At 38.4% G+C, this 9749-nt stretch overlaps 1 pseudogene; it reads right to left on the bottom strand.

Annotated features, from left to right (window-relative positions):
* Positions 1-1159: 1159 nt before the first annotated feature.
* On the bottom strand, positions 1160-3494 carry LOC118921091 (stromelysin-1-like; annotated as a pseudogene).
* Positions 3495-9749: the final 6255 nt, after the last annotated feature.

Genomic DNA, 9749 nt, shown 5'->3' with positions numbered 1-9749 from the left:
TATAATTTATACAAAGTGAGTTACTGTTCAAATTTAGTAACTTGCACCATTTGCAACCTCAGTTAAAATTAATCACAGAGAATTCACATTATTCCTCAAACTCTTAAATAACAAAAACTCTGGTTATTTCCTGTGGGGATTTAATCTGAGTTGTTCTTCCTCCTCATCATAATCAAATAATTTTTTATGTCAACCCCCCCCCAGGAGCCAGTGCCACTGGACATGCACACTCCTCAGTTTGAAACAGAAGCATGCCCAATAACAGTTTTCTGCAGCACAAACACAGCTGGATTTAGCTTTTCTTTATATTATAAAACCAAGTCTCCAAGCAAACATATAGAAAAGAATAGTTGTTAAATAAAACAATATCATTTCAGGCAGCACAAATTTGAAGTTTGTATACTCAGTAAAGATACTCTTTGCATTTGTATTAAAGATCACAACCAATCTTGAAAATAGCAATTGTTTCAGCAATGCATTTCCAAACTTCAGACTTCACTCAAAAAAATAAATGAAATGCAGTGAATTTTAGTCATTGTGTTTAAACTTAGCAAGTCTTGCAGAACCAACTTAGGGGAAAAAAAAACTTCTGTGCTAGAGATAGTGACATGTTTATTGAAATAGATGACTCAGCAATTTCCTTTATTTTCTGGCATTTTTCATGATCTTTTAAGAGAAAAGGAGGCAAGTTGGAAGAAACCCAAGGACACATATTGGGTTGGAACTGATTAAATGCAATTCATTCCCCCTTAATCATCTATAGTTAAAGTAATAAAAAGCATCATTAAAATGTTCATCCTAAAGCCTATTCACCCTATAAGTTGTGGAAATAAGATTGAGTAGTACTTACAACACTGTGCTTGCTGGGGGCAAAGAAGAAATTCAGACATAATAAAATGTTCTTCAACAGTAATTGAAACAGAGTGCTTTTGGTTGTTACCACTCAACTGATCAGAAATTTCAGTTATTAGGATGTTTCATTTATTGCTCATTCTGGACAATCAAATTATCCTTGGATAACATTAGACATTATTCCTGAAATTATCTAGAAAGGTTTATGACCCACCTGAAGTGTGCTTTATCTATAGTTCATCATCATCAAAGTGAACTTCTCTATAAAAGCCAGGCCCAGGTGGAGAAGCTTGAACCAAAATGTGTCCTAGTCTGTCAAATTATCAAAGTCTCCATGTTCTGGCAGAGAAAAAATAATCAATGGAAACATAAGTATTCAGAATTTCTTTTTGCCCTTTTTCAGACACCACCAGATAAATGAATACATTTTTAAATATTTTATTACTTTTAACTGCAAAAGAGATCATAATATCAGCCAGTCCTTCATGAATCCTGGAGAGTGGATGTGGAGTCACCTCCTCCCAGGTTCTCAGAGCTGTCTCAATAGCAGAATCAACAGCATCTTTTGGCAAATCCGGCATATAATCCATAATCCTTTAAAAGAAAAATTGAAGAAGATAATATTTTCTCCTACAATAGTAATTTATAAAGTTTCAATATTATTTTGGAACCTTTTTAGAAATATCTATGTCAACCAAGTAAAAGAGGCAGAAGTGAAAAAGAACAAAAGCCTTCTATTTGTGGTCTCAGAAATGCAATTTGGGGAGCATAGATTGTCGAGTAAACATGTGGGCTAAGCAAAGGGTTTTTATGAGAAAGAAGAAGGGGAGAGGGTTATTACATGATTTAGATAAAGATGAGAAGAGAAAAAAACATTAATTTGTTGTTAACTGGTTGAGCTGCTTATGATTATCTTCTGGTAGATTATGTTGGTGCTATTAAACAACACTATTCTTGGTATGCATTAGTCACCATTCTGTCATCGTGAAGAGTTCATATCAAAGGTTTATGGTCTGAGTGCCAGTTCCGTTGGATTTTATGAACAACTCCTTGTAAAACAATGACCAATTCTGGCCCAGTTTTAGTTCATTAGTTAAAAAGGAAAATGGAGCTTTGAAATGGAGTCTGTCACGTCCAGACATTTTATAGAATACCACATCTATAAGTAAGAGGAGTTTTCTTCTACTTCAACATGACAGGAAAGGTACTGAAGTGACCAGCATTTGGAACCCACATCTGGGCTTGCACATCACCTCCAGAGGGTTGGCATCCATATTCCTTGCCCTGCAACTCAAGAAATTTCTTCATTTCTTGTATTTTTTTAGACAGCAGTACCACTATCCTTTCTTCTAACAAACTATTTCATATCCTTAGCAAAACTGGAGTAGTTTTCTAGATTAAACAAGTTTCTAGGTTTAACAGAATGTTAAACAACAAAAATTCCAGTAATTTAAAAGATCAAATTGGCTTTGTTAGATGATTCATGAATTGGTCAGCATCCCATCTAGCAAGCAGAAAGGAACTCCAATGAACTGTAGGAAAGGAGTTTTTTTTTAAAGGTGGAAAAGGGGCCGAAAAAGAAAGTCATTAGCAAGGTTTGCATAGTTCTAGGCAAGGCCAGTTTCCTACAGTGCTGATGAGGCAATTCCATGTTGACTGGTTAAACATTACATTCCTGGAAACAGTGGTGGGGAGTTGAAGTTGCAGATTAGACTAGATATTAAGTCTTGGTTTGCTGATGTAAAGCCTCCAATTTGGGCCTGTGGTTTTCTTAACATGACTATAAGTATAGTTTTACAGTCATTCTAAGATGTTTTTTAGTCATTTGTCCAAATTTCACAATCTATTTTAGTTATTATCTAGTTTATTTAAACAAAAGTAGGTATTACATTTAATCTGATTTTGCATTAAGACTCTCCGTTATTATTTTATCCAATTTTTAAATTTCATTGCGATTTAGTTTGTCAGCCAAGCAAGAGACTTGAAATTAAAAATTCAGGTCCCACATGCTTAAAGAAAGAGAAACCCTCCCTTGACATAATTTTGTAGATAGTATGAGTGAATGTATCTAACTTTTTTCAACTTATGTTGTTAATATAGACATGGTTCAAGACTGAAGTGGGATAAATTCTTTTGTTCAAACATGACAAGTAAGAATATGATTATTATTATCTGATATTATTTGGAGATCAAAGTGAGCATATCCCTCCTCCCTAGTTATTATAACTAAAGACATCCTAAAGCCAGAGAAGTTTCAAGAAATTTCCATGTGTTCTGTTTACTTAGCCCTAAAGTTGCACTATTATTTTATTTTATAACCTCGAGTAATCATATCCCCTTCCTTAAACTCCCTTTCCTTCTCTGTTAAAATGCAGGGCATTCCACCTTCAACATTTTAATATTGGCTAATGCTAAATTCTTCCAACACCGTCGCCTCTAATCAAATAATTCTGCTTTGTATTGCAAGACCAAGCAGGCACATTTGTTTCTCCACTTTGGCTGGCCAGTCCTGCAATGACTGCTACATTAAGCACCTGGACAAGGTTTGTGCTTGCATCTCCCTTAGCTTTTCCATTCCGTGGGTAAGCTGAGCAGACTGGCGGACATAACAGCGCAAGGATAGCAACATGCTTCGTCCTCATTGTCCTTACCTCAGGAAAACACCTTATTTGCCTATTGGCCTCTATGCCAACCCTCTAGTGAATGTTGTTTTTTAGCATGACAATGTTTATATCTGAATAGCATGATTCATGCATGCATTTTTTAATCTAAATGACATGAGAAATGTTCACAAAATTCAATGTGAAGACAGTATAGCCTGCATCAGCAATTTCCCTCAATCTTCTAAATTTGAATGATGACAGAATGATTAATCTCCAGGAAAAGGTTTCTGTGTTTGCAAAAGGAAGAAGAATTGACTGGATAATTCATGTTTGTGTGTTTACTGAGGGGTAGCTGACAATCCTGGTAAAATGTCACATTTAGATATTTTATAACCAATGTAATTCTCTTCTGAAAAGACAATATTTTAAACTCAAATGTGAGTTAGGAATAAGTGGATAAACAGAAAGAAGTTCCAAATACATTTATGGTGTAAATGTGGCGATTGCTATCTAAGAAGATCTCAGAAGAGTTATTTCATTTCTTTTGTTCTTGTTTAAAACAGTTATTATGGATTTTCAGATGGATTTACTGACCTTACGGTGCACTGTGAGAAGGAAACAAGTGTTGGAAAGGATGGGCTACAGAGGAAGGAAGAAGTATATGGATTCTTTTTGGTGTTCACTCATTCATTCTGAATGGAGAATATGGATTTCAGAATGGAAGATATGTTTATAACAACCACTCCATAAACTTGTTAAACTGAAATAAATCAAACTGCATATTAGACTGAAATATTCCTCTAACTTTCCTCTTCTTTACTTTTTAAAAATCTTCTATTCGTCCTCTTTTCCTTTCCCCCAAGTACAAAGGAGATGGACTGAGATTTTTAGTGGAGAATGAATTCAAATCCTCCTTAACCACTTTTCTCTGTGCAGGAACAACTTTCTCTCTTTCTCTTTTTCTCTCAGCCAAGGGGAGTGCTTTTCACCTAATAAATCTGCAATTACTTGTTTTACCAAATTAACCTATTAAAACAAAGGATCCTGAAATTTTTATAGTAGAGAGTTATATTTTTTTCTCTCACTAAAGATAATTTAACTCTACCATACCTGAAGTATGTAGTTTCAAACTGATAGGTGGTTATATCAATGAGTGCATAGGAATGATCCTGTCAGCACCACTACCAACCTCTGCCCTACCTAAGGTAGACTAGACAGGGTGGGACTTCTAGGAATTGGAGGCTCTGACACCTTTAAGCCAGAGTCAGAGAGAAGCTGGATGTGGATTATTGTCTAACCCCATACACAAAAGTAAACTCAAAATGGATCAAAGACCTGAATGTAAATCATGCAACCATAAAAGTCTTAGAAGAAAACATAGGCAAAACTCTCTTGAATATAAACATGAAAAACTTTTTCCTGAATGCATCTCCTCGGGCAAGGGAAACAAAATAAAAAATGAACAAATGGGACTACATCAAGCTAAAAAGCTTCTGTACAGCAAAGGACACCATCAGCAGAACAAAAAGGTATCCTATGGTATGGGAGAATATATTTGTAAATGACATATCTGACAAGGGGTTAACATCCAAAATACATAAAGAACTCATACCCTAAACACCCAAAAAGCAAATAACCCTATTAAAAAATGGGCGGAAGATATGAAGAGACACTTCTCCAAAGAAGAAATTCAGATGGCCAACAGGCACATGAAAAGATGCTCCACATTGGTAATTATCAGGGAAATGCAAATTAAAACCACAATGAGATATCACCTCATGCCAGTTAGGATGGCCAACATAGAAAAGACTAGGAACAACAAATGCTGGCAAGGATGTGGAAAAAGGGGAACCCTCCTATGTGGCTGGTGGGAATGTAAACTAGTTCAACCATTGTGGAAAGCAATATGGAGGTTCCTCAAAAAACTACAAATAGAAATACCATTTGACCTGGTAATTCCACTCCTAGGAATTTACCCAAAGAATATAATTTCTCAGATTCAAATAGATATATGCACCCCTATGTTTATTGAAAGCACTATTTACAATAGCCAAGATATGGAAGCAACCTAAGTGTCCATCAGTAGATGAATGAATAAAGAAGAGGTGGTACATATATGCAATGGAATACTGTTCAGCCATAAGAAAGAACAAATCCTACCATTTGTAGCGACATGGATGGAGCTGGAGGGTATTATGCTCAGTGAAATAAGTCAGGAAGAGAACAACAAATACCAAATGATTTCCCTCATTTGTGAAGTATAACAATGACACAAAACTGAAGGAACAAAATAGCAGCAGACGCACAGACTCCAAGAGTGGTTATCAAAGGGGACGTGTGGGGAAGAGTGGGTGGGGAGGGAGGGAGAAGGGGACTGTGGGGTATCATGATTGGTGCACATGGTGTGTGTGGGGTCATAGGGAAGACAGTGTAGCTCAGAGAAGACAAATAGTGACTCTGTGGCATCTTACTATGCTGATGGACAGTAACTGCAATGGGTTATGGGGGGGACTCGATAATAAGGGCGAATGTAATAACCACATTGCTTTTCTTGTGAAAACTTCGTAAGAGTGTCTATCAACGATACCTTAAAAAAAAATAGCCATCATAAGTCCATTGCTTCAACTTAGCCCCTAGGTACATCTCTTTAAAGCATACTTAATCTCCAAATAAAGTCATTACTGAGGTCATAATTTGAGCTAACATTATACAACTGTCCTGTGTACAACTGAAAATGCACAAACCCTACCCAAAAGGGAAGGTGTAGTCTTTGAGTTGTTTGCTCTTCTCCTTAATATCCTGTATCTTCAATACTGTGATAGTAAACTGAAAATACTAAAATACTGTGGTGGAAAGTCAAGATTCTTATGTTACATGATAAGGTAATAAGAGAGGAAAGAAAATAAAGATACTGGCTCTAAGTATATATTCACATATGTAAACATATAGTAGAAGGAGGACAAACAACAATTATAGTCTTGGTTTTGTAAGTGGTCACACCATTATAGATGTTTTTTCTGTTACTCGTTTGTGTTCAGTGTGCCCTCAGCAGGCTCCAGAGCTGGTCATGGTTCTTCACCTGGTGGGGTGACACAGGCCTTCACTGCTGAAGGGTCTGGGCCATTAGTAGCTCTGCCTCGATTGGGTTGTTGTGGTTTTCCATTGACCTTAATCTCTGGTAAGACTTGAATAGGTTTCCTGTCTATTTCTCTTCTAGGAGCACCATGATAAACTAGCAACACTGTTAGTCCACTGCTGTTGATTATTCTGACGGCTGCTTTCACTCCGCTGCCCCTTATGGTAACCATGCCCCACCTGGCCTTGGAGGGTTGAGTGGCACCACTTGGCTACTGCTACTTGGGATCAAATGACTCACATTGCTTTTAGATTTCCCAGTCCTGTGACCATAGATCCCACCAGAGATCAGCCTACAGAAAACAGCAATCACAGAGCTTTTCAAGTACGCTGGGGCTTCCCCTACACATTCATTTCTTATGGTAATGATCAAAGGGATGCCTTCTGGGCCTCCCTGTGTGGTTAAGCAGATCTTAAAGGATAAATACATTCTAACTCTCCACTCTCCCTTTGAACCTCTTCCTCTGTATCAAACCAAGGCAAGTCTGGCATTTCTAACTTGCTCACTGTGGCCACCTTCTGGTTCGTGTTCTAGTCACCAACGACACTGACTGACAGCCTTTCTTGACTTCCCTGGCTGCCACACTGAGTGAGGAATCTCTCCATAGAGGGCCCGTGCCGATACATTTCTCATGATCGAATTTTACATTTGTTCTCTAATTATCCCACACCTTAGTATCCATTGCTGTATATATTCCACAGAATTCTTTCTGTGTAAATTAGGAAACTCAAGTAGTAATTTGGAATGTAGTGCACCTCCTCACGGGTCACACTTGGTGCGTCACCTTAGGGCCCTCGTGGGAGTTGAGACTAGTTCCAAGTCTAGAAGGAGAGGGGCGGTGGGGGTGTGTCCCGCGGAGAATCAGCTTTCTCTCATGGCAACTGCCTCAAGGTGGGCCATTGCAGTTTCCTCAGACAACGCGGGTCAGTCATTCAGACTGAGGTGGAGAAGCTCTCTCACTGACGAGGACGGTTCATCCTCTGTTTCCTGGATCTTCCAGTAATCTAGGTCAGAATGTAGTTTTCATCCATCACTCTTCTTTCTCAAATCTTCACCCTAAATACAGTTCTTTTGTTTGTAACTCCTAAATACTTCTTGATCCATTCGCTCTCTCTCCATGTTTAGATTCCCTGGATGAAGATCCTGAGATGGCACTTTTATGAAAGTGATTTGTACTGAGTAGGACTGAGGAAAGCTGAGGACAGCAGGGAGAAGAAAGGATGCAGTCCTGCCTGGAGCCTGGAGTCTGGCTTCAGCCTGGAGCTACGGAAGCTCTGGGCTATCATGGTACTAGACCTGGTTCCGCCTTGAAGCAAAGGGACCAGCATGCTTTAACCCCATTCCAGTCGTTTATTGGTCGGCGGTGGGTTCTGCGGTAACGGTCATAACCCCCCAGGTGCGGCAGCTCCAACTTTCTCTAGTGCAGGTGGACAGGGAAAGATGGGGCTCCGGCTCTCAGCAGCCCGGCGCAGCGGCTGGAGCGCAGGTGCGCTGGCCTGTGACGGGCCCAGGGCTGGGAGCAGCAGGTCCCACCGAACGCCGCCTCCCCACGGGCACCGCCAGAGTCCAGGCCTCCCTCCTTTCGCACCCATAGCATTGCAGTAACCTAACTGCTCTCCATCTCCCAGTCTTGGCCCCTTCAGCCCGTTTCCCACTCCGATAACCTATAAGTTACTGTCTAAAACTCAAATAACCTGCACCACTCACTTGTTTAAAAGACCTCCCAATGTTTTCCCCAGGTTACTTAGCATTGAGCTTTAACACAATTATGAGAACTTTCTTGATCTTCCTCTTCTGTCTCTCCTGCTTCATATCTTGCTGTTTACCCTTTATAAGCTCAGTGCCCAGCATGGTCACCGACACACAATAGGTGTTCAACAAATAATTGTTGAGTGAATAGATTAATTAGCACCCACAGCTATGTTGAATTGATTAGGTTTCCTGTATCGCCATTTCCACCTTCTGAGCTTTGTAGCGCAGTCTTTCTCCTGGAATGTTCTCACTCCATCTGGTGCCTATTTGCTCTGCTGACTGTTCTTTGTGTTTTGGGTCCCATTATTTTCTTTTCACCCTGGAACCCTTCCTGACACCTTATGTCTTTCTTGTGTGTCCCTAAATCATGCTTTCATAGCACCTGGGTCTCCACTCTCTTACCATTTATAACATAATATTGGAATTTCAAGCTCCCTTTCGGATTTCTCTCAGTGGATCGTAAGCTCGGTGATGGTGAGATCTGCACATTTCTTTATGTACCACTGAAGCATCAGAAACTATCAAGGTGCCTGATACTTTCTTTGAGCTCAAATGTATTTGTTAATTAATAAATAAAGGGTGGAAAGAATGAATGTATTTATTCTGGAATTACTTTGTTTAGAGATGGAGCAACATATTTTTTTAAGTAGCTTTTCATAATGAAATGTTACAGAAAACAAACCAATTAGCAGAGAAAAATAACAAACAGCCCACATTCAAGAGAAAATCTGAGAGCAGGGAGAATATCAAGGCATACTATTTGCTTCATTACTGAGAATCTCAGTTTCATTATCTTTCTCATTTCACAGTTGGAACAGGAGTTAAATTATGGTTCCCATAAGAAATCTTGTTAGAATCCTCCTTAGAGTCTTCACCAAAAAAGAAAAACAATCCCTATTCTTCAGTATCACTGTTTGCTCTATATTTTAATGAATTTTTTCATCTTCCTTTATACTTACATTTATTCATTCAATACTTATCATGCACCAGACATTATTCTACTTGCAGACACTATCATTAAGTAGCAGGCTAGTACTTTATAGAGTATGAATGTCTATTTAATAAATAGGAATTCCTTCTGACATTGAAATATTCTTTTAATCTAAAATATAAAAATTAATTCACACTATATAAAGGGTGATCAGGAGAAGATGGTGACATTAGCAAAGCAAAGTGATTCTGAAGCCTACAAGGAAATCTGGAAATCTGGTGCACTGTCACTTTCTCCTTAGAGGTTAAATGACCCTTTGCTTTTATATTCTTAGAGTAGTTACATACCACAGTATTACAGATTATAGTTAGCTTATTGTCATCACTTATGGCTACATAAAAATGAGCAGACTATGAAAAGTTAGAATTCAGTTATAAGTAATGAACAAATATATAATTAATATGTAAATAAATAT

The sequence above is a fragment of the Manis pentadactyla genome, chromosome 13 (assembly GCF_030020395.1).
Source record: "Manis pentadactyla isolate mManPen7 chromosome 13, mManPen7.hap1, whole genome shotgun sequence".
Classification (NCBI taxonomy): domain Eukaryota; kingdom Metazoa; phylum Chordata; class Mammalia; order Pholidota; family Manidae; genus Manis; species Manis pentadactyla.
This window is presented reverse-complemented; position numbering and strand designations above follow the sequence as displayed.